Source organism: Episyrphus balteatus, chromosome 3 (genome assembly GCF_945859705.1).
Source record: "Episyrphus balteatus chromosome 3, idEpiBalt1.1, whole genome shotgun sequence".
Taxonomy (NCBI): Eukaryota; Metazoa; Arthropoda; class Insecta; order Diptera; family Syrphidae; genus Episyrphus; species Episyrphus balteatus.
The window spans coordinates 36,946,438-36,963,106 of NC_079136.1; the positions used below are offsets into that span (position 1 = coordinate 36,946,438).

At 31.1% G+C, this 16,669-nt stretch overlaps 1 protein-coding gene across 8 annotated transcripts in view; it reads right to left on the reverse strand.

Moving 5' to 3' along the window:
* The window catches only part of LOC129913862 (polypyrimidine tract-binding protein 3), a 525,860-nt gene that overhangs the window by 209,244 nt on the left and 299,947 nt on the right, over positions 1–16,669 (reverse strand). The window lies entirely within an intron of this gene.

Here is a 16,669-nt window from a genome sequence, read left to right on the forward strand (position 1 = left end):
CTAGTTAGTATTTCTGAAATAAAGTTCAAGTGATTGGGAGATAAGAACTTTTCTTTAGTTTAAAAAAGAAAAAACTTTAAATGGTAACCACATTCCTAGTATGGTCACACTGTTAGTAATTTTTTTCTATAAGAATGGCAATGTTCCATGATGATGATAATGCTGCTGCTGATGATGATGATGGTAATGGTGTATTATGTGAGTATAAGGTTTTTGCCCTTGGCTCTACTTCTTTTGCGTTTTCTGACAAGCGCAGCATGGCATTGTGTATATATGCTAGTTTGGCCATTGTATGTTGCAGCATTGATTGCTGTTGCTATTTTTTTACTGCGGCTGCTGTTGGGGCCAGGAGAGAATAAAAAACTCCATCAACAACAGCAGCGTGTTGCACACATTCCGCTTTGGTCTTTGGTGTGTCTTAGGCATTTGGCCGTGGTGGCATCAGGCGATGAGGAAACAAGTTTTTGAGAATTCGTTTTGTTTTGCTTAGTATTTTTTTTTCTTCCTTCATCATCATGCAAACTTTTCAGCAGACATTCATACCATCTTTAAAATACCTTTTTTAGAGCTCGATATGCTCTCCTGGCTTTTATAAACCTTTTTATTATACGAATCGCAAGCGCGCAACAAATATATCTATACAATGGCTCTGTGACCGCCAGACAAGTTAATACCTACTCGCGTATCTTGTAGTGGTTCTCCCCTTTTAAATACAAAAAAGTCCGAACTAGTTGCTAAGTACGGATTGTATGATGATGGAGAAGAAGGTGATGAAGGTGGTCCCTGAGTGCTGCAGCACTGACTCTGACAGGAATATATACCTTTACAACGACGCGACGCGTTCACGCTCGACGCGCTTGACTTCTCGACTTAGGTACCTATACGTATAACGTGTATTAAAGGTAGAGGTATAGATATTGCTTATTGCAGCGTCATCGCTTTGTTTTATGTATAAAGTATGTATATTGGCCTTGGGAGCCCTTTTTGATGGGTGTTCGTTGTACCGTGCGAAAGGTACCTACAAAGATTGCACCAACATTATTTTTGTTGTTGTTGTTGGTTTTGTTTTGTGGTATTTGTCTGGAAAAAGAGTCGTTGTTGTTTTCAAGATCTTGGCAATGAAATTAAAAAAATGAAAAAAAAAGTATAAAATTAAATACACGAAGTCAATGGAAATGATATTCATTATCAATTTGAAGGGCAGGCGTACATATTACCTTAAGCACGATATGTAGGAATAAAGGTACAACTAGATTATTGCAATTCATGGTCCGGCAATTAAAGACCCTACAATCTTAACTAAATACGTTGATTGTTTATGCAATTCCGTATAATAATTTTCACCTTCTCAAAGACGATGTTTGAAAGCAGCTTTTAAGTGTTTTCGCACTGAAATACTTTTCAAAACGGCGGAAACTTCAGAATTTTACTTCGTTTTTATAGGATCAGCTTTAGCCAAACAACTTCCTTAACCATTTAGGATATGTTAAGTCTTTGATTTAATTTAGCTTAATCGGTATGTTCAATCGTCAAGCAGAGAATCATGTTGTTGTTTCTTTTATTTATAGCGTTCCGGGATTTTGAAAATTATTTTTTGAGCTGAAGGAGGTGAAAATCGGTTCTAGTTTGGTCACCTGGAGGACGTTAACTGCATTTTTTTAATAAGAATAAATTCTTTTGAGGGTCTGGACCACCCTGTAGATTTTAAGCAATTTAAACTTATTTTGGGTAGGTCGGGGAGGATAAAAGAGGGCATTTCAAATCACGCTAGCTTGTTGCTCCGATAGCGATAAATCGATATTAAAAATAGTGACCGCAAATATCGATTTTACAAATGCGATAATCGATAAATTGTCAAAGAATTTTAATATGGAAAATATTTAAGAAAGTTAAATAAAAAATATCGATAATCGATAATAATAATAATAATTATTTTTCAGTCCGCAAATATCGATTTAACAAATTCGATAATCGATAAATTGTCAAAAAATTTCAATATGGAAAATATTTAAAGTTCCTTTTTTTTGGAAAAAACATAAGAGTACCAAGAAAATGAAATAAAAAATATCGACGGTAAATATCGATTTTTTAATCTCGATAATAATAATTATTTTTCAGTCTTCAGTACCTATTAACTTATTTTATAACAAAAAATTGGTACTAAATTCATATCATACTGGAAAAATAGTTATTGCGATAAGTGACAGCAAATATCGACTTAATAAATGCGATAATCGATGACAATTATTGTCAGAGAATTTCAATATGGAAAATATTTAATCCTATTTTTTAGAGTACCAAGAAAATGAAATAAAATATATCGACGGTAAATATCGATTTTTTAATCTCGATAATAATAATTATTTTTCAGTCTTCAGTATTAACTTATTTTATAACAAAAAATTGGTACTAAAATTCATACTGGAAAATAGTTGTTGCGATAAGTGACAGCAAATATCGACTTAACAAATGCGATAATCGATGCAAATTATTGTCAGAGAAAATACACTCCGCTTCAACTGAATAAGCACACAAATTTTCAAAGGTATTTTGTCCATTTTTTCCTAAGATTAAGCTTTCATGTAACATTTGATGATGTTTACAGTTAGCTTGCGATGTTTATAAACCAAATCAGAAAGAATAATTCTCAAAGTACCGCTATTTTTTTTCGTGTTTTCTTACAAAGCGTCTCATATGGAAAAATGCAGTTTTTTTTTGCGTCAACTGAATAGACACACGGTCTTTCAAGGTCAATATCTTCGTCGTTTATGAGAGTTTTGAGGTGTTTGGCATACCAAATCAAAGGTTGAAATGTTCTCAGTGAGATTTTGCCATTTAATTAAAATTAAAAAAAAAAGTAGAAGATTAAAAGCTTTGAATATTGTCGACGGAGCTAAAATCAATTTGCTAACGGAACAAGTACTGACCGGGTCTGCTATAGCTACCAAAATTGATCGGAGTTTTAGTGTGTTGCCTATTCGTACCTCAAAAATAAAAGTTCGTACAGGAAAAATATGAATTAAGGTAAAAAAACGGCAAAAATAGCAATTAATCGACGAGAAATTTTGAGATCTGCCTCCAATTCATTTGACTCTGGGGCAAAAATCAAACAAAAAGCTGGTGTTTCTCCAAGTGTTTCAACACTCCGCAGAGTTATTAATAGCACGGATAATTTTAACCCATTAAAAGTCCAAAAGAAACCAACTTTAAACAAGCAACAAAAAGGTATTCGTTTAGAATTTTCTAGACTCCATATGAGCTGGAAAAATGAGTGACGCAAAGTGGTTTTTTTCATTTGAAAAAGGTCAATTTTGATGGCCCCATGACTTCAATTGTGAATCCATCAAAATTGAACTTTTTTAAATGAGAAAAACCACTTTGCGTCACTCATTTTTCCAGCTCATATGGAGTCTAGAAAATTCTAAACGAATACCTTTTTGTTGCTTGTTTAAAGTTGGTTTCTTTTGGACTTTTAATGGGTTAAAATTATCCGTGCTATTAATAACTCTGCGGAGTGTTGAAACACTTGGAGAAACACCAGCTTTTTGTTTGATTTTTGCCCCAGAGTCAAATGAATTGGAGGCAGATCTCAAAATTTCTCGTCGATTAATTGCTATTTTTGCCGTTTTTTTACCTTAATTCATATTTTTCCTGTACGAACTTTTATTTTTGAGGTACGAATAGGCAACACACTAAAACTCCGATCAATTTTGGTAGCTATAGCAGACCCGGTCAGTACTTGTTCCGTTAGCAAATTGATTTTAGCTCCGTCGACAATATTCAAAGCTTTTAATCTTCTACTTTTTTTTTTAATTTTAATTAAATGGCAAAATCTCACTGAGAACATTTCAACCTTTGATTTGGTATGCCAAACACCTCAAAACTCTCATAAACGACGAAGATATTGACCTTGAAAGACCGTGTGTCTATTCAGTTGACGCAAAAAAAAACTGCATTTTTCCATATGAGACGCTTTGTAAGAGAACACGAAAAAAAATAGCGGTACTTTGAGAATTATTCTTTCTGATTTGGTTTCTCAACATCGCAAGCTAACTGTAAACATCATCAAATGTTACAAGAAAGCTTAATCTTAGGAAAAAATGGACAAAATACCTTTGAAAATGTGTGTGCTTATTCAGTTGAAGCGGAGTGTATTTAATCCTATTTTTTAGAGTACCAAGAAAATGAAATTAAAAATATCGACAGTAAATATCGATTTTTTAATTTCGATAATCGATAATAATAATTATTTATCAGTCTTCAGTATCAAATTATTAGTTTTAACAAAAACTTAAGTAGTGTTCTAAATGTTTAAGGATTACCTATGCAAATATACAGAAAAATTCAATTGTTTATTCCAAATGATACCTTCCCACATCTTCTTAAGCTATTTCCACCATTCGATAAGTTTTTAAATTTCCTAATCTTAATTGCTGCACTAAATTATGAAATGCATCTCTATTTGTATATTTTTTCTTTACAAAATATTTTTGTTTTCTTGCTATTCGCGTCCTCAATCATGGTCCACCAACAACTTTTTTTTTTTTTTTTCTTTCGACAAATCCTACCTATTCCTCCTTCTTTTTTGGATATTTATTTTTATAGCCAGCCTCGTCATATAAGAAAGACTCGAAAAGATACAACGAAAAGTTTGTTTTTGCTGCGACGTAACAGGTTGATGTAAAAGAATCGCATCCCATCGCATAGGATTTTCAATTTCATCGTCGTCACAATATAAGAGTTCTCCTTAAATTGAATTAAGAGAGAGAAAAAAATTAGTAAAGAGCATTTTGAGTAAAGAGAATTGTAAGTTAATGTAAAACAGCGCAACTAGTGAGAAAATAAATGACATGAAAAACTGTTCTATTTACAAGGATTTCCCCAAGTTTTCCTTGTATAAGAGTCTCTTATACTTTTCTCTTCATTGATAAACTCTCTTATTTCAAAGAGAAATCAGGTGGATTTTAATGCGACATAAAACAGTGTATAACCGCCCCCTTTTGGCCTCGCGCTTTTTTTTTTTGACAAAATTGCAGGCATACATATAGTAGATATATACGCCAACTACTTTTTGTAGACCAAGTTTTATGGTATGCAACCAGTTTACATTATTGGCATGCAGAGTTGTAGGGTCATCAGGAGCAACATCAACAACGACGACAACCGACGACGAAGGAAGAAGACGCAGCAGCAAAAGATGTGATGCTATAAACCAGTTAAACCACATTGCAATTTCTGACGCTATATCTTGCCTCGAACTCTGCGAATGAACTTTTTTTTTATTTCGCCTTGCAAACAAACATCTCGTCTTTTCTACAAATATTATGTACATTTGTATCTATAAGATACATTCGAAATATTATGCAAAATCCAGTCTTAGTTTTATTATAGCTAAGCACACATCAGAGGCTTTCAGGTTATGTTTATAGAGTGCGGTTCCAACGAGTTGGTTAAAATCCGAGACAAGACGACTGACGGATTTTCCATGGTCTTGGTCTAGGTGAGTTGGTTTTTTTGTTGGTCGGTTTTTCAATTTTTTTTTTCTTTGGTTTTTTTGCGAATAATGAATGAAATTGCATGTCTCCTCTTAATAAGTCCTTTTTGGATAGCAGCCGAGTCGAGTCTCTTGAGAGTGTGAGATGTATGGCCCGCCTACGGTGCGGCAGTATCTAAAAGCGACCGTCTGATGTCTGATATACCTATCTACCAGTATTTGTGGTGGTTTAATGACGTTGCACAAAATTCAGACATAAAACTTCAGTCATGGGAAAATACAGTCGCATGAGTGTGTATCGCAGAAAATAATAATCGTAGACTGTTGCAGCGTCAGAAGGCATCAGCAACAGACAGACACACCATCATCAGCAGTTGCAAAAGAGAATATATGTCTAAAGTCTAATTAATTGTAAGATGACGCTAACGAGTCCGTTCACTGTGCAAAATGTGCTGTGTGGTTGGAGTCTGAGGAATGCAGACATGCATGTTTTTGGGGAGGTTATTTTTTTTTTTGTTTTGTTTAGAATTCAAGTTAGATTTTAGAGAATGTGTTGTTGTTTTTGGAAGAGTGTAAAATTTGCGGGAAATTTAACTGAATTTGAGAAAAAACAAGTTGAAATACTAAATGAGACATTGATATTGAAGTGAATAGGTGATGAATTAGATACAAAGATGTAATATTTGCTGTAACGCCTAAAGTGTTTGACAAATAGAAGTGAATTGAAAGTGGAAGAAATATTCGCTTTAGTAAAAATGAAGATGGTGCAACATTTCAAGTGAGTTAGAAAAGTAGACTAATAAACTACTTATCAGAAAATTGCAAAACCTGAAGAGGGAAAAGATAAAAAAGCTTCCATTTGCAATGGCTTACGAGATACAGTTACATGTTACATGGAAAATATGGTGAATTACGTTATTACTATGTCTAAATATTAGGGTGGACCAAAAAAATCACTTTTTCATTAGGTATTTTAATTTTCTCTACCGATAACTTGTTTTCTCGACACAAAATAATGCTACCCTAATTTTTTCAGAATATTTTAATGATGTTTGGGGGTTGCGCGCACCCCTTTATTAAAAAAAATAAGCTCTTTTAGTTTTTAATTTTTTTAAAGCTTAAAAAATTTTGTAATCGAAAAGCTGTTTGAGTAAAAAGTATTGAGTATCAATAGATCTACTTACTTCAATTTTTCTTTTTTCAAAAAAAAATATTTTTGACTGATTCCCAGGCGTTAGAAGTCGAAATTATTGATAAATGTTGGGAAAACAAGCCTTAAAACTATGTTTAAATGTTTTTTATAACGGTTAAAATAATTTTTATCGTATTCCTCATCAAATTTACTATAAAAACCGTGTTTTTATATTGCTCAATTCTTCTTAAATTGATAAAAGAAAAATAATTTTTAAAAAAGATCGTACCAAAACAAGTGAAGGAAAAATGGGGGAGGGTACTATATCTTGGGCGCCGAGATTTGATAATGGTATTTTGTAGAGGAGTTAAATACGATCATTTTTTATTATGGGAGAGGTGGTCTATCTGCCTCCGTTTAGGCGGGAATGGCAATTTTCTAAAAAATGACTTTAAATAATAAAAAAAAAAATATATTAAAAAACAATGGCAACACTTACAGTTATGAATGATACCTTTTTCAAAAGCTAGAACTGTACACTTTATTTTGATTTTAAAATAAAGTTATTTCATTCATTTGTTTTTAAAATAATCGATTTAAAAGAAAAAAAATTGGGAAAAAAAAGTTTAAAAAACACATTAAATACTATTTTTGTCAAGATTGTGGATTACAATACAAAAAATGGCTGATAAAAAAAGTGTCATAACTGATTCCTTATCAAATACTGAAGTTCATATGTTTTAATACTTTCTAGTTTTTGAGAAAATTGAAAAATAAAAAAAACTTCTTTTTATCAGATTATAATTTTTATGGCTGTTTTCGATATTTTGCCACCATTTTTTGTATGGACTGTTGCTATCAGGTATAGGATAATCAAGGAGCTCACAGCTGTTTAGAGATCCATATAACACCTGGTGAAAGATATAGACCATAACCTGCTAAGTGCTTAGTTCAGTAAAGTATCAGTTCAGCACTTGTTGACTTGCCTGAATTTCAAATGATTGCTGCAGAATTTGCATGAATTAAAGAGAAGGGAATACTGATTTGAATCTACCGGCCCTCACTTACATAGAGAGCTTCAAGCTACATGGCATTTTCAAAAATTAAAAAAAAAAAAAAGACAAAATTCTAACTCAAAAATAGAGCGAAAATGTGTTTTATTTGGCGAGAAGCAGCAGTTTTTAAATACCTAACAGAAGTTTGCAGCCTTAATTGACTCTACGACAATGCATTTCTTAAGTATTTTGACGTCAGGAACTGGTAAATCACATTCAAAAATATTTCGTTTTCGAGATATGATTTGCCAAGTTTTCTTACTGATTTATTTTCCAAGCAAACTTATGTTAGGGAGGGCTATATCTTGAGCAGTAAACGACAAATTTGGAACAAAAGAACCAGCAAGTGAATGTTAAATGAATAACCAAGAAACACTACCTACACCCAATTGAGGTATTTTTTTTAGCAACGTCAATGATTCGACTTACTATTTTTTCTACATTCGGGCTTGGAAAATTATGTAATTCAAAAATTATTAAGAGAATTATTTTTAAATTTTTGACGTGATAACGTCTTATAAATCGATGAACCATGGCAGCCACCACAAAAAAGTGACACCATTTTCTAGCGTTAAGGCCCCAACCCATAGAATCCGTTGCGTCCGTTCCGTCAATCTATCCGTTGAAGTTGAAGTTTGGGACAGAAAGGGGTGACCCATAGAATACGTCGTACGACGGATTGCTTTTTGACAGCTCACTTCAAATTCCGAGGTGTGTTCGATATTTTATCGCTGAATGTGCACTAAGGAAGTTCTGATGCAAGAAATTTTTAACTATTATTGTTGTTCTTTTTTTTAATAAAATAAAATGCGTGACTAGATTTCATGTAGGTACTTGCTCTTCAGTTAAAAACAATTTTTAATAACAGATTATCATTTATAGATATGACTTTGGCATAGTAAAATTGAACTCTACAACAGAATTTTAGTATTTAATTGATATAATTTATTAGATATATCATTAAATGTTACTTTTATTACAATTAATTCACTAATGAATACTGAAAGTTCACAACTCATAAAATCGGAGAAGAAAAGAGCGCAGTTCATTAAGTTCTGAAATTCCCCGGTGTGCACTCTAAAACAGAAAATTGAACAGATCTATTGTTGACAACCAATGTCAAACCATACGACGGATGAAAAAGTAGAAAGTTGGGCAACTTCTTCCGTCGAAACCGTCCGTCTCCGTCCGATCCGTCGCTTATGGGTCGCTTCCCATAAGAACGTGTGTATTTTATCGAGCTGTCAGTCAAAAACTTCGACGGAACGGACGCAACGGATTCTATGGGTTGGGCCCTTTACACTCTCGCACTTTCGCATTGCGGCAAAAAATTTAAATTCAAAATTAAAAATAAACTACCTGGGCGAAACGCTTTATTAATTTTTGGAGTTGAGGTCACTTGAACTTATATAATTGAATTATATTCAATCACTCCACTTAAAATAAAAATAGTTTTAATAATTTTTTATTATTTTTGTTATTTTTTTCTTCGTTATTAAACTATTAGAGATACAAAAATCTCCTAAAACTTATTTGAAAGATAATAATCTAAAGCCTAATCCAAATGAAGGTTTTTTAAAAATTCCTTCATTTAATAGGGTAAACAGGGGTAAAACGGAAAGATGAAATTTGGACTAAAATCTAAACGCGAAGTTGTAGAGAGTTGATTCTTTTTGTTATAGATAAAGGAGACTGATTTAAGGATAACTACATTTAAGAAAAAATTCTAAAAAATTCTGGAACTCCGCTATAACGTTTTGTTTGAACGTTGATCAGGTGTTGTGGGAATGACAAAATAATGATTATGGGTAGGGGAAATTTTTTTTGACAATTCTAAAGGTGCCAAGTGAAAGATGAAGGAAAAAAAAATTAGGAGTCTCATACGGATTTTTTTCCAACACTCTGCGTTTCTACTTTTGTAGGGGTATTTTTGGGTAGTTTTTGATTATTAGCTTTTTTTTTGGAGCGTTCAAATCTCAAGTTATATGGGACATGTAGGGCTGATAAATGCGCATACATGTGCAAAAAATTGGAATCGTTAAAAGAGTTTTGACTGAATACGGAGAAAAATAAGTTTTTAAAAAACAGTTTTTTGGCCGTTTTTAACCGATTTTCATCGTTTTTTATTTTTACCTTTTTTTCTTTAATAGATAGAGGAATATTATATATGGAGTAATGATAGACCATAACTACGACTATATGTGTGCGAAGTTTCAATCATTTTCGTAAACACAATTTTGAAATAACGGTAAAATTAAATTTTAGAATTCAACAGGTTATAACTTAATTAAACATTTATGAGCATCCTGATACAATTACCTTTCAATTGCTATATCACACATAACGCTAGACTAACTACAAGCCACACAATGTTAAATCAAGAAACTTGCGAAAAATATCATACCACCAGTGGAGATCTGTTGCGCCATGAACAGCCACCTGTGTGGGAAGTACCGTAATCTCAGTCTGAAAATTCCACATGGTTGACTTTAAAAAATTCTAACTTCTCTTGTAGGCATCTTTGAAATGAGAAACGTCATTTGAAAGGTGAAACAATAAGCTTTCACATGGTATAAAATATATATATATTTATAGGTTGTTAAAAAGCGTGAGAAGATAAATTTACATGTTTTCTTTGCTTTTTTTTGATGAAAATGATTGTTTTAAATAAATTATTTTAATACTTTTTGCTCATTGTAAAAATGGTTTTATTATTTAGAAGAAATATTTGGCTTTTTAATGGTATAATTTTTTTTTGTGAGCTTTTAAAATAAACAAAATTACAGTAGACTCTCGCTAACTTGAACATACGATAACTTGAACAATCCAATAACTTGAACATGGTATTTTCTTCTACTTTTGTATTGCTGATTCTATAAGTTGAACAACTAAAATACTTGAAGCTCTATAACTTGAACAAATAAATTTTTTTTTAACAGAAATTTGAATTTCCTCAATGTAGTAACTACGTTTTTAATTGCGTTTTGTGTCATTTACATTAATTTATAAAACAAATTGAATTCATACAAAAACGAAGACTTTTTTGTATGTTCCAGTTACTTGAACAATCCAGTAACTTGAACAAGCCTGGTTTAGCATGTGTTCAAGTTAGCGAGATTCCACTGTAATATAATGAGAAAAGAAAAAAGGTATTTTTTTTAGCTTTTTCTTGTAAATTATGATTGTTTGGAATAAGTAAACACTTCAATTGACTCATTTTAAACAAAAGCACACAACCTGTTTTCTTACGACGTTATCACGTAAAATTATCGTCCGTAAACCGGCTTTACAGACAACCTCTTTTTTTTTCAGACAATTTTCGACCGACTTTCGAATAGAATTCGGAACAAAAATGCACAACAAAAACTGTATCACATTATTCTTTTATTTAATAACAAAATTTGAAGACCATGAAATTCAAAATCTAGGAAGTAGGTAGTTCCTAATGAACTAAATCCCATCTGAACTACCAATTTTATGAACTAAGTCCATGCATAAATTCGGTTGAATTTTGTTAATTTTGCGAGTGGAAGTTATAGAGAATACGAATTCTTTTGTGTTAATCACTTTTATTTGAAACAAAAAAATAAATGTTTCTATTTTGGATGAACTTTTCATTTTTAAAATTCATCACAGGCCACGCGTGTCAGCCAATACATACAAAATACTATTCCTATCCAGAGTTTGTATTTTTTTTTTTATTGAATAAAAATGCAAATATTAAATAGATTAATAATTTTTTAGATGCAAAATACGTTCAACTATAAAATCCTCTGTATATTTTTATTTGTTTATTTTTTTTTTTTCAAAAGCACAAACAAAAAAATAAAAACAATTTTTGTTAAGGATTATCTAACTTAACCAGGATAATATCTACACAAAAAAGCGCATTCGAGTAAATAATTCATAATATTTAAATCACCTCTCGTAGGATTATTATATACATATTTTTTGTTGCTGGTAAATCCCCAAAGTGTATTCGTATCTTTGTATGAGTATTTATCTGAAATTTAATACGAAAAACTGAGTTGAATTGAATTGAAATGAAACTTGAAAGCCCACAAGTCCATAAGTCTTTTACAAAAAACTTTCTCAGACAAAACAACAAAACAAGTTAAATTAAAATTCACAGCACACAATCTGTATTTAAAGTTTACAAGAAGAAGGTTCAATTTTCATCATACTCTTTCTTCTGTAATGCCAACTTAAATATCTAAAAATATGGAAAACGACAAAAAAAATTTGTTTGTTGTTGTTGTAAAAAAGGATCATATCGCTACACGCAGACAACACTTTAACATTATGATAAGCCTTCCCAAGTTGGCCATCATAGCTTCTTAAAGATTGCTTTTTCCATTTAATTTTATTGGTTATGATGTTTGTGATAGCACCTCATCCGCACATCTTTTTCGATAAAGAAACTGAATGGAAGAGAGGAAGGAGAATCTTTATTTTATAAACAAAAGAACAAACAAAAAAAAAAAAAACTATATAAGAATTACTTTTCTCAAGTTCTTGACGCAAAAGTAAAAAGCAATAATCTAATTCAAAAGTTTACCTATCAATTGGGAAAATTGAAGATTTATTGCAAACATATACCGAACTGAGACTGGAGACTATACCTGCGACGAGGATGACTGGTTGCTGCTGGTCAAGAGTGTAGGAAGGACTTTCATTTCTACAGAATACTTCTTCTCTACTTTAGCAACAGGAAGAGCTTCAATATAGAACAAGCATCTTTTAGCTTTGTGAGTGGCAGCCGTGGAAGGATATCATCATCATAAGTATCAGTATATAGCATTATTTGATTCAAAGGATGAAGAAAGCTGAGGGTATAAAATGGAAGAAGATAGGTGGGCAAGGGGCATTTTGCGGGAGATAAGAGCTCCAGAGTATTGAGTGAGTGTGGAAAGGCAACACTCGTAGAATAACAACTTCATATTTCTAATTTAGATTGGATATTACGATTTTGCTGGTCCAGGGCGTTTGTTTCAATATATAGAAATTTAGACACTTTGAGGTATTGAGTAGGTCGTGTGTAATTGCTGTTTGAAATAGTTATATAGACTTGTCAAAGTTATACATGTTAAAATTTGAGAATTCGGAAATGTTGCTAAGTATAATAGTTATATTTGAATTCTCATCGAAGATGAATTCGGTAAATTGCGTGCTTTTGGAAAAAGCTAGAAGCTATCTTCGATTTGTTACAAAATAAACATCATAAAAAAAGAATAGTCAAACTGTGACCTTAATTGCATAACCAATCAAACCAATATATCACAGCACTTATCATCATATGACAAATCATCATGGGCACTGGGCAGCCTTTCGTGAGAAAAACCATTCCAAGGTTTGATTGGAAAAAAGTTTGTGTTCAAATTATTTCAAGTTTCTTCTTTTAGGAAGGGAGACTTTTTGATGTTTTTTTTTTAAATTTTTTTGTTATAAATGTTCGTTGTGTCCTTAAATGAGCTGTCCATGATGACTTGTCCGTGTTTTTAAATTAAAACTAACATAACGATGGCAGGGAAGTTCAAAAATATGATTTTTTACATGACGTCCGCCTGTACATCGGATGGGCGGCTGGCGCAGCCTCAATTTTTAAGTACCGCGGGGTTTTTGAAGCCCTCATACTAGTTCACTGATATGGAAAATGCATTAATAAAGGCCAATGTGGAGAATCGCGGTGACCGTGGTGGTCCAAATAAGATCATGTAGGTTTTTCGGAAGCACTTGGAACTCGGAAACCCTTGAGGTTATCTGATGCAAGCCTTTAGCAATCAATTTTTTTACGACGAAAACTAAACTAACGGTACTTGTCTTATAACCAAAATAGACAAGTTTTTTGTTTGCTAAAAAACGTCTATAACGGTTTTAATTGAAATAAATACTTGTACATATTGGCAAATTAACGGTAGCTACCATAGAAACATTTTCTTGATGACACCTACAATTTCTATTTTTGACGTGATAACGTCTTATAAATCGATGAACCATGGCAGCCACCACAAAAAAGTGACGCCATTTTCTAACGTTACACTCTCGCACTTTCGCAGTGCGGCAAAAATTTCAATTCAAAATTAAAAATTAAAAATAAACTATTAGAGATACAAAAATCTTTTATAGCTTATTTGAAAGATAATAACCTAAAGCTTAATACAAATGAAGGATTTTTAAAAATTCTGAAAGATAATAACCTAAAGCTTAATACAAATGAAGGATTTTTAAAAATTCTGTCATTTAATAGGGTAAACAGGGGTAAAACGCAAAGATGAAATTTGGGCTAAAATCTAAATGCTAAGTCGTAGAGAATTGACTTTTTTTGCTTTAGATAAATGAGATTAATTTAAGAATTTTGAAACTAAGCTATAACGTTTTATTTGAACGTTGTACATGTGTTAGGGCTATGACAAAATGATGATTTTGGGTAAAGGAAATTTTTTTTGACAATTCTAAAGATGCCAGATGAAAGATGAGCAAAAAAAATTAAGCGTCTTAAACCGTTTTTTTTTCCAACACTCTGCGTTTCGAAATATGAATTTTTGAAAAACACCTTGTTTTTTAGGGGTATTTTTGGGTAATTTTTGATTTTTAGCTTTTTTTTTGGAGCGTTAAAAAAATCTCAAACTGTAGGATATGTAGGTTTTGGCTTTATGCATACTTGTGCAAAAACTTGGAATCGTTTAGTGAGTTTTGATTGAATAACGGAAGAAACAAGTTGTTAAAAAACACGTTTTTTGACCGTTTTTAACCGATTTTCATCGTTTTTTATTTTTATCATTTTTTCTTTAATAGATACAGGAATAAAGTATATAAAATAATGATAGACCATGACTACAACTATATGTGTGCGAAGTTTCAATCATTTTTGTAAACACAATTTTGAGATAACGGTAAAATAAAATTTTAAAATTCAACAGGTTATAACATTTGACCAAGAGCAGATAGAAATTTTATGAGCAACTTGATACAATTACCTTTCATTTCGTATATCACACATAACGATAGATTTACTACAAGCTACAAAATGTTAAATCAAGAAACTTGCGAAAAACCTTAAAACACCAGTGGAGATCTGTTGCCCCCGAACAGCCACCAGTGTGGAAAGTACCGTAATCTCCGTCTGGAAATTCGAGATGGTTGACTTTAAAAAATTCTAACTTCTCTTGTAGGCAACTTTGAAATGAGATTGATACGTCATATGAAAGGTGAAATAATAAGCTTTCACATGGTATATATTTTGAAAAAATTGATTCCATAGCCTGAGAAAATTAAATAAATGTTTTTTTGCTTTTTTTTTAATGAAATTTGATCGAGTTAAAAAAATTCTAGCTCTTTATGTAGATGTATCATAGACCTGATTGATATATATTTTTTTGAGCTAAGACAATAAGCTTTTAAATGGTATAAAAAATTTGTATAGGTTCTTAGGGGAAAAAAATAGAATTAATGACGTGAGAAGATAAAAATTCATGTTTTTTTTTTTGATGAAAATGATTGTTTTCAATAAATTATTTTTATACTTTTTGCGCATTGTAAAAATTTAAAAATGGTTTTATTATTTACAAGAAATAATATATATACCTACCTAATATAATTTTTTTTGTAAGCTTTTAAAATAAAAAAAATAATATAATGAGAAAAGAAAAAAGGTATTTTTTTTAGCTTTTTCTTGTAAATTATGATTGTTTGAAATAAATAAAAGCTTCAATTGACTCATTTTAAAATCACACAACCTGTTTGCTTACGACGTTATCACGTAAAATCATCGTCCGTAAACCGGCTTTACAGACAACCTCTTTTTTTAAATATTTTTTTGTATTTTCTTGAAAGCTATTACACTCAAAATAGAAGATCTACAATTACTTTCAGATCTTTTTTAAGTATTCAAAAGATTTGTATCAGTAAACCTTACGGGATCTAAAATATAAGGACTTAAGTACCTAAGCAATTTTTTTAAAATAAAAAAAAACTTAAATTAAGTTTTAGTTTCTTTTTTATTTATTTGTTTTTAAATAGTTGTATATTTGTTATTAACTGATCAGTGAAAAAATTATTTTTAAGTTTTTCTATATAAAAAAATGTCACGCATACGCCACAGTGACCTATACTTTAATAATAAGACTGAGGTACTAAATGAAAAAAGATTTTCGTAGTGATTTTTTTTTAATAGGGTTGCCATACTAAATTCCTTAAATTATTTTATTAATTATTTTTTTCACTATTTAGGCTGTTGTTTGCTCTTTAAAAATGTTCTTATTTTACCAAACTCCAAAGAATTCATATAATAATTTTTCCTTTAAAATAGGGTAGAATTTCTGGAATAATTTTCAAAAAATACTTGGTTTTAGGATCATCACCTGTGAATAAAGCAGTTTTTAGAAAATGCCAAAAACTTTAAGAATATTCCAATAAAGAAATATTTTTCACTGAAAGTAAATTCAATTTTAATTTAATAAACTTACTTCTTCTCAAGAATTGTGCAAAGTGAGGTAAATTGAGAATTTTTTTCACGAAAACCAAAACAATATAGAAAACATCAAAAATACCATCAGAACATATTTCCAGAGAAAAAAATAACTACCGAGAAAAAAAAATTGACTTCTGGCATTAAAAAAAAAAACAACGTTCATATAAACAAGCACGAGTACATGGAAATTTTTCAATAACTTGTATTATACTCACTCCTATTGCTTAAGGTAAATAAACATGAAAAAAAAAAAAAATTGGAATTTGAAAAACTTCAGTTTTTCAATTTATTAATTATTCTCTTCTTCAAATAGATATCTTGATCAAAAGGTTTTCTGGGAATCCTTTTTCCTATTTGCATTCATAGAACTTTTTTTTTACCAGAGAATAGAAAATGATTCTGTGAAAAAAAAAATAGAAGAATTATGCTTTCAGATTTCTTTATTGTGTTATCTACTCTATAAAGTTTTACGAGTTCCTAAAAGGGATGGGTTTTTTTTAGAATACTCAGAGCTACAC